The 18,281-nt window shown below is 42.8% G+C and overlaps 1 protein-coding gene and 1 pseudogene across 3 annotated transcripts in view; both read left to right on the top strand.

Annotated features, from left to right (window-relative positions):
- Nmnat3 (nicotinamide nucleotide adenylyltransferase 3) overlaps positions 1-18,281 on the top strand; it is a 161,960-nt gene that overhangs the window by 87,873 nt on the left and 55,806 nt on the right. The window lies entirely within an intron of this gene.
- Positions 6,158-7,259, top strand: LOC101610163 (annotated as a pseudogene).

Raw genomic sequence — 18,281 nt, 5'->3', positions numbered from 1 at the left:
GTACTCTTATTATTGAAAAGATGAAAATGTCTGTCTGTTGATAGTAAATAATAAGCTCTTACAAAGAAATGTTCTGAAATTCACACAATGCAGTTGAGGTTGGCCGCTGGGCACTAGTGGGCAGTATACCGCAGTAGAACTGGAAATAGCCAACAAAGCTAAGGATGGATGCCTGGGCCACTGGTAAGCAATGCCAACGAGACAAACACCACAAGGTTACAACACTGTGAACAGGGCAGCTACTGCAGCTGCACGAATACCACAAGACAGCTGGCATCTGTCACCGGGCTGATAGTGGCACCCCGTAAACACCAGTTGCAAGTGTCAGTAGTTCCAGCCTGTGAGAATGGCAAAGGTCAAATACCGACAGAACTCAGTGTTGGCTGGAGATGAAGGAAACAGACACTCCTGAGAACTGGCAGTGGTCAGGTAAACCAGAAAACATCTTTGGAGAGCAATTTGCTTTTCTGTGATAAATAAATAATAATAACAATAAACCTGCATCCATACTCAGAAGGAGTAGACAAATCAATCAGTGAAAGCAAACCAGAACTGACAAAGGATGGCACAGACGTTAGGACTAGCAACAGATCATGATAGTTGATGATCATATGCCAGATGCTCAAAACTTAAACAAAAGCATGGAAAGCATAAAAAGGCCCCAAATCAGACGTCTAGCACTAGCCAGCAATATGAGAGTGAAAACGAACTGGGAAGTGTTAGTAACAGATTAGACACTGCAGAAGGAAAGGTAAGTGAATAGATGACAACAGAAATGACTACCCAAAATGGGGATATATAGGTAAAAATAAATTTAAAACAGAGTATCAGGTACATGGAATACACCTGTAATTGGAATCCTGAAAAGGCAAACTTCTTGAAAAGTATTTGAAGAAATAATAAAACAGGAAAACCCAAGGAATGTAATAATCAAATTTCTCCAAACCAGGAATAAGGTAAAATCCTGAAAGCAGCCACAAAAGGACAAAAGCAAAGATGACAGCAGATTCTTTGTTAACTTCTTTAAAGAACTAAAAAGTAACATCACCTTAGAATTCTACAGCCAAGAAAGTGTCTCTCAAAAATAAAACCAAAGTAAAGATATTTTCACAGAAACAAAAACTGAAAAAACTCACCACCAACAAACCTGCACTACACAGCCATGCTCCTAATTGCCCCAGGCAGGAGCGGTCTCCAGTGGGAAGCATGGGTCTGCCCAGGGCCTACAGGGAAGTGGAAATAGTGTGCACATGCAGGTTTTGTTATTGAAATTTCACTGAAAGGCACTTGGCAGGTTAAGCAAAAATGCAGTATATTGTGGGATTAATGACACGTAGAAGTAACAAATATGACAGTGGTAACATGTAAGTTGCAAGGGTCAGACAGATGGACTTATGCTGTGTGTAAAATGGTGTAGTACTGCTTTATGTAAAGGTAGACTGTGATATGCTAATAATATGCAGTTCAAACCCAAGAATATTAAAGCAAATAATTATAGTTGGTATACAAATAATATAAAATAGAATCAGAATATACTCAGTTAATTCAAGAGAAGAAAATAGGAACAAAAAAAAGACTGGACAAACAGAAAATTAAATGAGACACTTAACACTTAACCATATCACTGATCACATTAAATATAGACTTCTGGTGCTGGAGGGATGGCTTAGGGGGTGTACACATCTGGAGGTCATTTGCAGTGGATGAAGGGCCTGGCACTCCCATTGTCTCTCTCTTCCTTGCTCTCTGTCAAATAAATAAAATATTTAAAAAATATAGACTTCTGGTGAATGGCAGGTTATCATCTTCAGTAAAATACAACAATCTTCTGCAGTAATCTCTGCCTCCTCTTCAGGGGTACATGTTCCAAGACCTACTGGATGCCTAAAGCTGCAGGTAGCACCAAACTCTGTACACTATAGCTTTTAGTCCTACACAGCTGTATCTATGATAAAGTTTAATTTATATATTAGCAAGAAGAATGTAATAACTAATAAAATGGAATGACTGCATAACAATATACTATAATAAGAGCTTTTTAAGACATAAGAGTTACTTCTGGAATTTTTCCATTTAGTATTTCCAAGCCACAGCTGACTGGGGAAAGTGAAATTACAGCTAAGGCATGCTCATGAATAAAAAGTATACTTTTGAAATATAAAAACACAATAAGGGCTGGGAAGATGGCTTAGCGGTTAAGCGCTCACCTGTGAAGCCTCAGGACCCCGGTTCGAGGCTCAATTCCCCAGGACCCACGTTAGCCAGATGCACAAGGGGGCACATGCATCTGGAGTTCGTTTGCAGTGGCTGGAAGCCCTGGCGTGCCCATTCTCTCTCAGTCTCTCTCTGCCTCTTTCTCTGTCTATCACTTTCAAATAAATAAATAAATATAAAACAAAAAAATTAAAATAAATAAAAACACAATAAGTTAAAGAAAAAGAAATAGAAAACTATCCCATGCAAATACTAATTAAAGAAATGCTGGGGTGGCTATAGTAATACAAGAGAACATAAACTTCAGAGGGTAGAATATTATCAGGAATAAGAAAGTCATTTCATAATTATAAGCCTATAAAGTTAAACTCCAGCATCTTCTTCAAAATATTTCAAAATTTGTCTAATAATACATATAAAGGAGAACATCACCAATTAGGATTATCTAAGAAATGCAAAAGTTTGACGCTCAAAAATTAACCAAGGGCTGGAGAGATGGCCAAGTGGTTAAGGCACTTGCCAGTAAAGCCTAATAACCTTAGTTCCATTTCCCAATACCCATCTAAAGCTAGATGCACAAAGTGACGCATGCATCTGGAGTTTGTTTGCAGCAGCTGGAGGTCCTGGCATGCTCATTCTCTTTGTCTCTCTCTGCTTGTAAATAAATGAACTTAATTTAAACAATCAATCAATGTAGCCAGGCACACGCCTTTAATCCCAGCATTTAGGAGTCATATGTTCGAGGCCAGCCTTGGCAGTTAATTTAAAATTAATCAATATGATTCTAAATTTTAACAAACCAAAAAGAACACAACATGATTAGCTTTGTAGATATAGGAAAGAGAATTGCCAAAACTAACATAACTTCATAACAATAGGAAACCTCTTAGTAGGGCCAGGAGAGATTGCTTAGCAGTTGGGGTACTTGTCTGTATAGCCTAAAGCCCCAGGTTCAATTCCCCGATACCGATGTAAAGCCAAATACACAAAGTGTTGTATACATCTGAAGTTTGTTTGCAGTGGCTGAAGGCCCTGATGCCACTTCTCTGTCTCTTTCTGTCTATCTGTCTCTCTCTTTGTCTCCCTCCCTCCTTGCAAATAAATACATAATTTTTTCAGAGGAAAAAGTTAACATTTTTTCTCTTACATACATCATATATATTATACACTATATATATACATATATATATTACTTATGTATTTTGCACACACAAATATATATATGTATATATATGACTGAGATGCCCTTATGGAGACATAAGCTAAAATAGAAATGCATAATACTAATCAGATAGGAAAGTCTATGAAAAGTAATTGTGTCTTGTATTATACTCAAAAGTTTTGCTAAAAATTAATTTTTAGCAATATTTTTGAATATTAGAGAGGTCTAATAAACCAGAAAAATGGTATTTTATTTAAAACACATTAGGGTATTTCACTGATTTGAGCTAGGAAGCAGTTCTATATATTGCTAAATAGAATCTTTGACTGGACACATCATTTTCTTTCCTCCCTGCCCCCGTTCCACTGAGGGCCCTCCTCAGGGGGATGGCTGGTAGTCAGCATGGGCCTGTGGGTTATGAGTTGTGAGAGCAGCAGTTAGTCATTGTGGGGAGGGGACAATGCCTCTGAATATCCCCTCCCATCCTGTGGCTCTTGCAGTCTTTCCAATCCCTCTTCTGCAAAATTCCTTGAGCCTTGGTGGGTGTGTTCTAAGTCTACTTCAGTGTTGAGCTCTCAGCAGCTCCTGGATTTCTGCTTTGGTCGGTTTTGACTGTCCTCAGTGTCTGTCTTTATCTCCTTGGTGCAGGTTGTCAGACTCACCATGGAAGCAGCATTCTTGCTCATCTCACTTATTTCTGTGGTTTCACCTGGGCTCTAGCTGACAAGCGAGGGGTGGTTCCTCCACTGGCAGGGAACCAGCTATCTTATCTTGTCTAGCTGATAAATTTTGGCTATCATTGGTTCTCACTGCCTTCTGAAAAAGAAAAACAGATTCTCCAATGGAGAGTGAAGCCAGCATAGGTTAAAGGGGATAAGAATTATTGATTTAGAGAAATTCTGATGGGGTAGCCTCTCTTTTGACCAAAGACTAGTGGAGTCCATAATCTTGGTCTCCATAGAAATCGGACTTGGTTCCCAGTGCCAGGTATGGGTTCCTTTCCACTGAGTAGATCTCTTAGCCAACCAGAGAGCCATTGGTTACCCGCCTAGGTGCTACTTTTGCATAGGTGTGTACAACTTGTCAGGTTGGTTACTCTTTTTAGATTAGTGTCCCCTGCTTGCTCATAATGTTGTTGGCCATTTTTCCCAGGCAGCTTACTATACAGCTGTCTAGCACTATACAGGCTTACCACCTAGGAACTGGCTTCCTTCCAGATTCAGCCAGATCACTCAATGTTTTTCATCAGCAGCAAATGGTGTCTTCAGCAATAGGTTCTTATCCTTTACCTCAGGCAGATAATCAAGTGTTTTGACAGAGCCTGTCTTGTTTTGGGGACCTCATAGGTCTCTCCAACCAACAACTCAATGTTGATTGTAACAGATTTCTGATACTAGGAGTTATAAGCCAGAGCCACACTTTTTTAGGGTTAGGTTTTATCCCACCCTTTCCAGGGCCTTCTTACCAGATGATCCCCCTATGTTTCTATTAAGGGTTATATCTTTTAGTCTACTGTCCAGGAGGATATTTATTTTTATTTTTAAAAAAGAAAGGTAGCAATAGAAGGTAACAATAGAAGCAAGGTAACAATAGAAAATGCATAAAAATAACTAACATCATACTAATGGTGAAAAGATTGACTTAAATGCTCTTCCCCTAAGATCAGGGATAAAGTAAAAAGTCCATTCTCCCTACTTCTGTTCTACATATTCTGGATATTGTAGCCAAAGCAAGGGGGGAGAGGCAGCTATGTTGGAATTCACAAAGAAAATTTACACAACTTCCCAAAAAATAGCAAATAGAATTAATAGATATGAGCTGGGTGTGCAGCATGCAAAATTATATTTCTATATATAACAGCAATAGATTATAAATAGAAATTTTAAATGATACTATTTTGAGAAGTATAAAAGTAAGTACTTTGGCTTCCTAAATCTGAAGGAAGTATACAGACCACACAATAAGTACAATAAAACATTACTGAAATAGATACATCCTAATTAAAGTGAAGAGGTGGACTTTGTGGGTTAGAAGACTCAACAGTGTTAATAGTGTTAAGATTTTTAATTTATCCAATTTACCTATAGAGTGATAGTTGCATTAAGTTTGGGGTAACAAATGATAAGCTAATTCTAATACTCACATAGAATTAAATAGCATGGGAGAGCTGAATTAAATGAGAAAATGCCATTTTGGAGGATCATTAGTACTCTGATTTCAAGACTTATTTAAAGCTACAAAACTCACGCTAGCATTCTTTTTTCTGTTGTTGAGATGAATAAATCAGTGGAATAGCATGCAGGGCACTTGCATTGACCCCCGTTTATACAGACAACTGATTTTTTGACAATGGTGCATAAGACAACATAGCAGAGAAGCAATGGATTTTTCAGCAGCAAATGCCAGAACAACTGGGCTTCCATATACAAAAAATACTGTGTAGTGGATAATACTATACAGTAACCAACTCAAAATGAACTATAAACCTTCATATAAAGCCTGAGACTATAAAATTTCTAGAAGAAAATGGGAGAAGTCTATTTAGCCTTAGGTTAAGATTTCTTATCTGAAACACCAAAAGCAGGATTCATAATGGGGAAAATGGTCAATTGGGGTGCACTGAAATTAAGATATGGGCTTGAGCCTCCAGGTGGGGGCCAGGGAAGCCTGGGGTTGCTGGGTGGCGAGCCAGGGGCCCTGGAGAGCCTCTGGGTGGCGGAGGAGACCCCGGTGGTGGAAACCAGGAGTGGGGGTAGCCGAGGTAAGCAAGACATTGGGGACATTCTATAGCAGATAATGACCATCACTGACCAGAGCCTGGATGAGGCCCAGGCCAAGAAACATGCCCTAAACTGCCACCAAATGAAGCCTGCTCTCTTTAGTGTCCTGCGTGGAATCAAAGAGAAAACTGGCCTCAGCATTCGAAGCTCCCAGGAGGAGGAGCCGGTGGACCCACAGCTGATGCGCTTGGACAACATGATTGAGGCAGAGGGTGTGGCTGGGCCTGAAAAGGGGGAGGGGTCCTCAGCAGCTGCTGCAGCCTCTGGGGGTGGTGTTTCCCCTGAAAACTCCATTGAACACTCAGACTACCACAGCAAGCTTGGCCACATATACCACTCGGAGCTGGAGAAGTATGAGCAGGCATGTAATGAGTTCACAGCCCATGTCATGAACCTGCTGAGGGAGCAGAGCCGCACCAGGCCTGTGGCCCCCAAGGAGATGGAGCGAATGGTGAGCATCATCCATCCAAGTTCAGCGCCATCCAGATGCAGCGCAAGCAGAGCACCTGCGAGGCTGTCATGATCCTGCGCTCCCGCTTCCTGGATGCCAGACAGAAACGCCAGAACTTCAGCAAACAGGCCACTGAGGTCCTGAATGAGTATTTCTACTCCCACCTAGGTAACCCGTACCCCAGAGAGGAGGCTAAGGAAGAGCTCGCCAAGAAGTGTGGCATCGCTGTCTCTCAGGTCTTCAGCTGGTTTGGCAACAAGCAGATTCACTATAAGAAAAACATTGGAAAGTTCAGGAGGAGGCGAGTATCTGTGCTGTGAATACAGCCGTGTCATTCACCCAGGGAGGCACAGCTGCACCAGCTCCCCTACCCCTTTCTCTGCAGGCTCTGGCGGCTCTTTCAATCTCGGGATCCAGAGGCATGTTTCTGGGAATGACTGGCCTCAATGGAGACTCCTATTCTACTTCCCAGGTGGAATCACTCCGACACTCCATGGGGCCAGGGAGCTACGGGGATAGCCTTGGGGGAGGCCAGATGTACGGTCCTCGGGAAATGCGGGCCAGTGGTGGCTGGCAGGAAGCCGTGACCCCATCCTCAGTGACATCCCCAACAGAGGGACCAGGAAGTGTTCATTCCGACACCTCCAACTGATACCACCCCTCAGGGTCTTAGGAGTGGGCGCTCCCACAAGACCACTCTTGAAGAGGACACAGGCATCTAGAGGACAAACCCCAAACAGAAGGGCGAATGGGGTTGTGCCCTCCCGGACTAGACTCTGCAGTGCTGGGGTGCTGACTACGTGGCAGGGGGAATGGGGCTCCTAAGGGAAGAGTGGGGTCTGTCTCCCCCTTTACTTTCCTTTTTCTGGTCTTTCTCTTCTCCCTTTCTTACACAGAAGATAACCTGTTTTAGAATCCTCTCTTCCTCTCTCATCTACACACCCACTTACAACTATTCTGTTTGTCTCTCTGGGCTTCCTGCCCCCACCCCACTTTCCCTTCCCCACCCCACTTATACGCTCTGGAATCTGGAGATGTCAGCCTTGCCCGACCCAGAGATGCCAAAAATGGGGACTCCTGGACAGAGGACACGCGCCCCCTGTGCATCCCCACTCCCCGCCCCTCCAGACAGCTTTATTACCTCATACGCAGCTCATCTTAAACCAATAGAATTGCTCAGTGGACGAGAACGTCTGACTCAGATCTACCTCAGAGGGAGTTTCTGCTACTTTAGGGAATTGTTGACTGGGTTTTAGGGTTTAACTTTTTTTTTTAAGAACAGAAACCCTAGGACCCATCTGTATTGTTTTGGATTTTGTTGTTGGTTCCCAGCTTTTAATTTAGTTTGGGGAAGTAGGTGGGTTGTTTTTATTTTTTATTTATTTATTTATTTGTTGTTCATTTTTTATTTATTTATTTGAGAGTGACAGAGAGAGAGAAAGAGACAGAGAGAGATTGAGAATGGGCGTGCCAGGGCCTCCAGCCACTGCAAACGAACTCCAGATGCATGCGCCTCCTTGTGCATCTGGCTAACGTGGGTCCTGGGGAACCGAGCCTCGAACCAGGGTCCTTAGGCTTCACAGGCAAGCGCTTAACCGCTAAGCCATCTCTCCAGCCCTTTTATTTTTTATGTTTTAAGTAAGCATACAGGTTTCTTCATTTATTTCTTGCTGTCCCATGTTAGAGGTGATGGCCAAAGGGGACCTGGTAAGAGAACGGGACAAACCAAACAGGTGAAGGGCACCTGGCTCTAGGCCTGCCCATTGGGAAGTGCATTTCACGGGGTGCCAAGCCCTCCCCACTCAAGAGTTGCTTGGTTTTCTTATCTTGTGAAACCAAGTGTCTGCTGTATTTGACATGGAGGCCTGAGTGGCTTGCCTTGCTGACCTCATGTCTGATTCCCTCTCCGCTCAACTCTTGGACAATTCACACAACCCGTGATAATTTTGAGAGAATCAGAGATGCTACCATGTGTGACATGTTAATTAAAAAAGTGTTTGCAGATTGGAGAAGAATGAATCAGGGGTTCTTGCCAAATATGGGCCAAGGGCTTTGATATGTATCTCCCTCAGTGTCCCCAGAAATAAGGTATCTCTTTTTTCCTCATGCCAAAATCGGGGTGGGGTGAGGAGGGAGGTCACAAAAAGCCAGGTATGGTGGAAAAGTAACAACACTGTTCCATCCTCAGCCCTGAATCCTTCTGATCCCCTAAAACATCCTCAGGATATTACAAGACTGAGTGGGAACCCCTCCCATCAAAGACCTGGGCAGGACGTGGGGCAGGTGGGGGGTATGATGGGTGCGGGTGGTGGGAGGTGGGCCAAGGGCAGTTCTCTTCTCACTTGTAAACTTATAGTTTCACGGAAAAAAAAATCAGTTTTAAATAAAGTTTTAAATAAATTTTTTTCTTTAATTAAAAAAAAGGCACGGGCTCGAGAGATGGCTCGGTGGTCAAGAGCACCTCTGGTGGGGGAGTGATAGGGTGGGACACCAGCACTCCGCCCAGGCATTGCAGGGGACGCGCCCTGCCACCCTGCCACCGGAGAGTGAACAGGGTGCTGCATGAGCGCATAAACACGTACATGCCCCCACATACACACCAGCAAAAAAATGCTAGAGATGTCCTAGAAAGACAGAGAATGAAAGGGCCAACTGAAGACAGTTCATAAAAGACTGGGGCCCTTCAGCTATTTATAAATATAAATAAACAAATAGAAATAGACTCTTTACCTGAAAGGCATATGGCTGTTGCATGGAAAGATGCTCGGTAGCTTAAAGGACACACAGTTAAGAGGACAACGTGAAGCCCCTGCACCATAGGGCCGACCAGGTGAAATATGGTGGACGACATGGAGCCAGCCGCGAGATTCCCATACACAGTTCTTGGAAGTGTAAATGGTGTGATGGTTGGGAAAGCAACCGTACAGTTTCCTAAAAGTTAAACATACACCTAATAATTCCATGCCCATTACCCAAGAGAAGTGGAAAGAATTATGTCCATGCAAAAACTTGGACATAGTTGCTCAGAGCTATAACTGTGATTGCCCCAAACTGAAAGAAAGCATGGCCATGTGTGATTTCATAAGTAGATTGTGGTTTATCAGAATTTTACCCGGCAGTGAAGCAGAGTGAACCAACAACAGAGACGAATCTCGAGATAATCATGCTGAGCGAAGGAAGTCAACTCACAAAGAAAATGCATGTATACATTTAATTTGTATAAAATTCTAGAAAATGCTCCTTAATCTCTAGTAACAGCACACAAAATAAAAGATAGAAGAAAAATGCCTAAGGCAAGAGTAAGTGGAAACTGGGAAAGACTGTATACATACGTATGTATGTATGTATGTATGTATAACTTGTTGATTTGAAGTAAGAATTTATCAAATTATACCCCTTAAATGTATGCAGTTTGTTGTTTATCAGTTATGTAATTAAATAAAAATACCAAACTTGGACTGGGCTTGATGACTCAACAGTAAGAGAGCTGTCACTTAAGCACGAGGGCCTCTTCAGCCAGAAACTGTCAAGTTCAATGCCCAAAACACTCACTAAAAGCTGGGCGTGGCCACACACTTCTGGAACTCCAGTCCTGGGGTGAAGGCCAGAGAATCGCCAGGGCTCACTGATGTACAGCAACTTTGGATTGAGAGAAAGAGAGAGAGAGAGAGAGAGAGAGAGAGAGATACCTGTCTCTAAGAAATGCACAGATAAACAGTGAGGAAGACATTCTCCTCTAGCTTCTGTAAGCACACGCATAGGATGCATGCACTGCACACATGTCTATACATACACAAAATTACCAACTTAAAAAATGAACTCAACAAAGTTTTCAGTTACATATAAACATACATTATTTAGGACAGATGTTCCAATTTCTTTTTATAAATATTTATTCAAATATTTTATTTATTAATTAATGAAAGAGAGAGAGAAATAAGCAGACAGAGAGAGAGAATGGGCACGCTAGGGCCTCTAGCCATTGCGAATGAACTCCAGATGCATGCATCACCTTGTGCAGCCAGCTTATATAGGTATTGTGGGTCCTTAGGCTTTGCAGGCAAGTACCTTAACTGCTAAGTTATCTCTCCAGTCCTGTCCCAATTTCTTTAACAAATAGCAAAATGAAAGAGAGCTAAGAAACTGTATAGTTCAATGGAAACTAAAGAAACATATAAATGAAATATTATGTATGGATCTTATTTGAATCTTAATTCAAACAAATAAACTATAAAATGATACTCATGAGAAAGAATCGGGGGAATTTAAACCCAAATCTATATTCAATGGTATTAAAGAATTCTTTTTTAAAAACCTATTGTTTAATTTTAAGATTAATAATAGTTTTGCAGTTACATTACAATAGTGCCCTTATCTCTTAGAAAAGAAGTATGCACCGTGGTCCAGTGTTTCATGTATATCTCAGAACAGTGTTCCAGTGCTGTTAGTTATCTTCAGGGCATAGAGCTTTAACTCAGTTGGTAGAATCGATCCTGTGTTGCAGACACCTGCCTGAGTATATGTAAGACTCAGCCACTGAGTGGTTGTCTACCTATCATCTGTGGCTCAGCCTCTGGCTTCAAGAATGATGTATTATCTGTGAGATTCTCAGGGCAGAGCCTGTCTGTACTCCTTCACAGAATACACTCTCAGACAGCTCCATCCGTAGTCTGAAGATACTTGATGTTGTACCCACAGGCTCTCTTTTGCATGAAGAGGCTTTGGCATGGCACAGCAAGGTTTCAGCATTTGCTTCTGATCCCAGAGGTCATGGGGACCACCAAGCATATATATAATTATTTCTATAGCTATATTGTATACTTATATATGATTTCAGGCAGTTGGGATATTGCTAGGTGGAATAGTCTCAATCATTTGTGACCTCTGCCACTTCCTTACTATTTTTGGAAAGTACCTGGCCATTTTTTCAAGTCCAGAGTAGACCATCCTCCCCGTGTCTGTGAATGTTGTGCACTGCTTTCAACATCCCACAGACTCGTACAGAACCTTCTCCAGGCCATGCAACAAATACAGTTGATGAACCTGTGTTTGTCACCGAGGACTGCACAGCGTAAATGCCAAGACACATGTGGTAACTCATGACTGGCACTGGACACAACAGTGGGGCATCTCTCTTCTGGCAGTTATGAAAAGTACCTTAGAGAAGGTGATACCCAGAGCTTGAAGAACATAAACGATTTAGCTCTGGCGTATAGTGTAGCAAAGGCATTCAAGGTACAAAAAGTGACATGGCTAAAGTCTTGATATAGGAGACTCACATTCTGGCACACGGGAGAGACGAGGCTGGTGGGCACAGAGGACCCAGCTGTAGAGAGTGGATGTCTTGCCATCGGGCCCTGTGATATGACTGGTCCTTCTTTGGGCAGTTGGACATTCCCCACACCACAGCCTCCTCCAGCCAGAGTTGTGTGCCAGCCGTGACCTGACCCATTGTCTCCAGGGACGGGTATTTAAACAATGCTGCTTCTCTGCCTCTGATTCTCCTGGCTATTAAATCTGAATGAAGATCTGGTTCCATTATTAACTTTTTTTTCATAAAGAAATCAAAATCTCAGGATGGAGAGATGGCTTAGTGGTTAAGGTGCTTGCCTGTGAAGCCTGAAGACCCCGGTTTGGGTCCTCAGAACCCAAGTCATGCAGACGCACAAGGTGGCACATGTGCGCAAGGTCATGCATGTGCACAGGGTGGCACACACATCTGGAGTTTGATTGCAGTGGCTTGGGCCCTGGTGTGCCAATTCCCTCTCTCTCTCTCTCTATCTCTTGCTCTCTCATAAAACAAAAATAAAAAAAATACTAACCAAGTATGGTGGTGCATGCCTTTAATCCCAGCACTCTGGAAGCAGAGGTAGGAGGATTGTTATGAGTTCAAGGCTACCCTGAGACTACATAGTGAATTTCAGGTCAGTCTGGGCTAAAGTGAGACCCTACCTTGGAAAAAAAAAAAAAGTCCTATTGTTAGTATATTCACCAAAAGCTCACAATTTTAATGTGATATTGCATGAATATAAATTGAATTAAACTAGTGGATGCAATTTATTTGCTGCCTTCAATAGAAATTACTGGAGTGTTCCTACTTTCCTAAAATAGCTCTCTTTTTCCCTTCTGTCTTTGAATTCTTTCCCTTTTAGCAAGTAGCTCCTCTATAATTTGCAACTCTTCTTTTAAATTATTTTGTTTATTTTGTCTTTTCCTCCTGAAATAACAGAACCTTAAAAACTGACATGGCGCCAGGCGCAGTGGCACATGCTTTTAATCCCAGCACTCAAAAGGCAGAGGTAGGAGGATTGCCATGAGTTTAAGGCCACCCTAAACTACATAGTGAATTCCAGGTCAGTCTGGGCTAGAGTGAAACCCTACCTTGGAAATGAAAAAAGAAAAAAAAAAAAAAAGCAAAACCTGACGTGGGCAGTGCAATATTGTCACAACTTCTGCTGTCTTTATTCCCGTAGTAATATGTACTCCCTTAAGAGGAAAAGTGCATACATTGTACAAAAGGAAACATGTCCGTAGACTTGCAGCATTAGTAATCCACCGCCAAGGTCGCACGTGCTCAGTGGATAAACTTCACACGTGGATGTTTTTTAGGCTCCCTCACTTGCAATGTCGTTAGGGAATAAAACACGGGCGAGTCGCACGAGCAGTGCCGCCGGTGCCTCTGCGCTTGTCACCGCTGCCTTGCGCTGTCGTGCTCAGTTCTTCGGAGGAGACTCTCAAAGGCGTCGTGTATTTGCATGGAGCGTGCCAGTGGCTTTTAAAAGCCCATTTGGGATTTTTAGTCTTACATTCCGATTTTCCAGAAATTATTCAGCCCAACATATGACTAGTCAATAGCTTTAGACAAAGCTAAACACTCACTGAACGGATGAAGAATTGGGCCCTGCATTGCTCTGAAGATGTTGGATGTACGCCCAGTTGTAAGTGATTGTTTCCCAGCATGTGGTCACAGACTTACTAATGGTGGCTAAATTAAATTTAAATTTTTTTGTCTGTTATTTCAGTGGTTTGTTATTTCTGATCAATATAATATGGTCATTGGCCTTCATTTCAACGGCAGCGTCAAATGTTGTCAGTTTTGTGAAGACACTCCTTTAGCAACTAGCTCACACCTGTTCAGTCTGTGTATTTAAGTTATATCCTCACTATGCACAGGATGCGTTCTAAGTGCATTTTAAGAACTCGGTTAGGGCTGGAGAGATGGCTTAGTGGTTAAGGCATTTGCCTGCAAAACCAAAGGACTCAGGTTCGATTCCTTAGAACCCACATAAGTCAGATGCACAAGGTGGCGCATGCATCTGAAGTACATTTGCAGTGGCTATAGGCCCTGGCTTGCCCATTCTCTCTCTCTCTCTCTCTCTCTCTCTCTCTCTCTCTCTCTCTGCCTCTTTTCTCTCTCTAATAAATAAATAAAATATTTTAAAAAGAACTCATTTATTCTTCATAACACCTCTATAGGATGATACTCTTACTAATTTTACCGATGAAGAGATTGAGGCCACAACTCCTAGAGATGGAACGTTATGGCCTCAGTCACACATCCGGGACGTGGTAGAGCCAGCCTTCCTCATATAACCCCCATGCTGTCCTGCCTCCACTCACTACAAATCCTTTGTCAAGTGTCCGTGCCCGGCACTATGCAAGTTGCAAGGACACTTGAGGACAGAAGTAGTAGCCACTGTGATCCTGGTGGGGACAGACTAGAATCAAATCTCACAGACATAAACATTATCAAGGTGACATACGCCACTAAGAGGATGTTCCCAAAGCTATTAATGTGCAGAGTGTGATGACTGGCCTACACGGAGAACACAGGGAGGCCATATCTGAGGATGCTAAGGAATGAACTGAAGCAATAGCATGAGGCATTGCTTGGGTTAAAGGTGAGGATGGCCAGGGCCAGTGATGCAGGAGAAGAGTAATTTTCATGGGAGGTTACATGTGCAAAGGCTGTGCAGTAGAAGAGAACGTGGCTACCAAGGAAGGGACAGCCCATGATGACTAGGAACTGGGGGGCAGCAGAATGTTGCAGGGGACAAGGGAAGAGAGAGGGAGGAAAGTGTGAGAGCCCTGCAGGCCACTTGTGAGGAAGTTGTTGACCGTTAAAGCTGTGAATGAGGATCTCTCTCTCTCTCTCTCCCTTTCTCACTGGAGAGTGGATGCTGGTAAGCCAACTAGGAGGCAGCTGAAGCATGTCTCTAACATCACTGTGCTGCTGTGGGTTGTACGTAAAATACCCTCCCCAGGCTCGTGTGTTTGAACACTTGGTCCTCAGCTGGTGATGCTGTTTCGGGAGGTTGTGAAACCTTTGGGACGGCTTAGCTAAAAAGCAGGTCACTGGGGGTGGGCCTCGAATATAAAGCCCCTTTCGATTTTGATTATTCGGCTTGGCTGTAAATAAGCAGTGGCACAAGCTCCCACCATGAGCCACGCTGCTCCCGCTGCCATGCCTCCCAATCTGGAAGTTGTGAGCCAAAATAAGCCTCTCCTCTCTGTTGCTTCTGTCAAGTACTTTGCCACAGCAATGAAAAAAGTCACTAACACAATAATGTTGATGGCAGTGAAAAGAGTCTGATAGTCAGGAGGCAATTAGGAGGTAAAGTTGTGCTGAGCGTAATGACACATAGATGTAATTCCATAATTTAGAGACTGAAACTGTAGAATCATGATTTGAAAGGCAGCTTGGGTTATAAAATATAGCAAGTAAGACCACAATAGAACTGAAGAGGGCGAAGGAGGAAGAGGCAGAAGGAAGGAAAGGAGGAGGGAGCAAAAGGAGGAAGAAGTAGTGGAAAGAAAACAGGAAGGTGTTCGGTTGACTTGACAGTAGGTTGCATATGAGGGAGTGTCCCCACTAGGGGGTCCTGGGGAACCGGAAAGTTTAGCTTCAGATTTGGTGAGTTTGAGAGAGCTGTGGGGCAGACAACAAGACTGGAGAGGAACAGTCACAAGTGACTTGTGTATGACAAATGTCCACAGGACAAAGGATCACAGGAGAATAGTGATCACACCAGTGTGCTATAGGGAGAGGGAGACACCCCAGCATGTAGCAGGCCATGAATGAAGAGATTGCAAAGAAGCCCAAGGAGACTGAAGAAATGGGAGGAAGCCGGAGCCGCTCTGTCACAGAGGACAGGACAGACAAAACGTTAGAATGAAGTGAGCTGGATGCAGATGGAAGTGTAACCCGGTGGGGCTAGCAGCATTCAGGAGATGGCGATGTCTGGGAGAAAGCCTGGCGGCTGCAGCGGCACGGATAGCAGCTTAGCTGTGAGTCTGGGCGAGATGTGAGGCAGCAGGTAGACAGTGCTGTGCAGAAACACGGGTCCAGCGGAAAGGAGGCTGGATGTACAAGAGCTGATGTGTCCCAAATGGCAGAGGGAGCACTGGGGTAGCTCTCGTGTTTGCCTGTCGAAGGGCAAGTAGCCACACTTGTGACTGCTCGAGGAAGTGGGAAATAGGAGCTTTCATGCTTAAAAGCGGGCATGGCACCAATTATGGAAACAAAGCGTTGTCCTGAAAACACATATTTTACTCTACTAAGGAGGTTTCTTTACCAAGACACGGGCTAGTGGTTCAGCCAAACCTCGGACAATTTGAGCGTGAAAATCAATAGTGAAGCACAACTCCTTGAGTTAAATTACAATCAGAGTTCCAGTGTTCAAAGTTAGTGTTTTGTTAATTAAATGAGCAGCCTAATGAAAGAGAAGGGAAAGCTCATTCTCATGTAGAATGTGCCACGCAGGAGTGATGAATAATTGTACCAGTGTTCATTTCCTGACTTTGACCATTTTGTAGTAGTTACTTAAAAAAAAAAAATTGCTTTTGATCCGAACACCATATTGGGATGTTGGAACAAGGGGGCCTATGTATGGCTTTAGGTAAAACTTACTGCTTTTATGCAGCCAGGAATAATCTGAAATACACTGGCTCTAGTTAGAAAAAATCTCAAAGAAAGAGAACTTCAGAAACAAGCCACTAGTAGTAATTGGTTATGTTTAGTTGGTCTCCATGACTGACTTCCCTTATCTCTTCTATTGCTGGCCCCCTGATACTACTGTTCTTAAGGCCTTACCATAGGACCCTGCATTATTAATATTAATTATTATTAATGCTTTCAGTACGTATATAAAGAATAGAATAAATTCTGTTAAACTCATGGTATTGCAGACACAGTATACCCTCTTAGATGAAAACAGCCTAGACACTGTTAGTCATAAGTCAAGGATTTTACTTAGTGTCATATCAGTGGGGGAAATGGAAAATGGAATGTGAAAGGAAGGGGATGATCTCTCTGTATAATGCAGATGTTTATTGTTGCCTAAGAAATAAGATGATCCTTCTATGTAATGCAGATGTTTACTGTTGCCTAAGGAATGTGATGATCCCTCTATGCAGTGTATCATGACCTTCCTGTACCTCTGTTTCTGAATATCTTTGTGATTACATAGCCTAGACTGTTTCTTGCCTAAGTTCCACCTATGTGACCTATGTAACCTTGAGACTTCTTGTAATAGCCACCCCCCCCATGTTCATGCAACTTTGTGGTTTAACTCCCGATCCTGGATCCTGTTTTTACTATAGACATCATGTGGTTATTTCCAATAAAAGCTGACACTCCAAACAGATAAGGGCTGCATCTTGAGATCCCGAACTCTGGGATGCAGACCTGGTGCACCAGCTTTCCTCTTTTTCTTTCTTTCTACCTAATAAAACTTGGCCTCACCAACATCTGGCAGCCACGCTACTTGATTTATATAAGAATCACCAGTGAATCCTGAAACTAGTAGATTAAACCAATAAGGTACGTATATACTTGAAAAAAAATAATTCCTAAAACATATTCATTCCAAAGGAAAAGGTAATTGCATCCAAGAAACCTGGTAGATGCAACTACATGATCAAAGCCAACGCCACCAATGAGAGATGTGGTGACATCATCCTTGTCCTGTTATGACACCCTGAGCATGGTACAGCACTCCTTTTGTGCCATTCCCACCAGAAGGACATGTCCGGAATTTGTTCCTGAGTTAACAAACCAAAGAGAAGGACATTCTAAAAATTAATCGGGTCTATACACAAGTAATGTCATGAAGGACTGAATAAAACTTCCCCAATGAAAAGTGCTAAAGAAATGTGACAAGTGAATGAAAGCTCTAATCTGAAGCCTGTTTGTTTGTTTGTTTATAGCTGTAATGAGCATCCTCAGAACAACTAGTAAAATGTAAATTAAGTCTGTGAATGCAGCAATTTCATCAGTGTTAACTTCCCGACTTCAGTCATTTTTTTTGTTTTGTTTTTTGTTTTTCGAGGTAGGGTCTCGCTCTAGCCCAGGCTGACCTGGAATTCACTATGGAGTCTCAGGGTAGCCTCGAACTCATGGCAATCCTCCTACTTCTGCCTCCCCAGTCCTGGGATTAAAGGCGTGTGCCACCACACCCAGATCTGACTTCAGTCATTTTATTGTACATAGGTAATAAATACTTTTGTTTAGCCAGGTATGGTGGTGCACGCCTTTAACCCCAACACTCAGGAGGCAGAAGTAGGAGGATCACAGAAAGTTCAAGACCACCCTGAGACTCCATAATGAATTCCAGGTCAGCCTGAGCTAGAGTGAGACCCTACCTTGAAAAACCAAAAAAAAAAAAAAAAAAAA

This window comes from Jaculus jaculus, chromosome 17 (genome assembly GCF_020740685.1).
Source record: "Jaculus jaculus isolate mJacJac1 chromosome 17, mJacJac1.mat.Y.cur, whole genome shotgun sequence".
NCBI classification, from domain to species: Eukaryota; Metazoa; Chordata; class Mammalia; order Rodentia; family Dipodidae; genus Jaculus; species Jaculus jaculus.
This window is presented reverse-complemented; position numbering and strand designations above follow the sequence as displayed.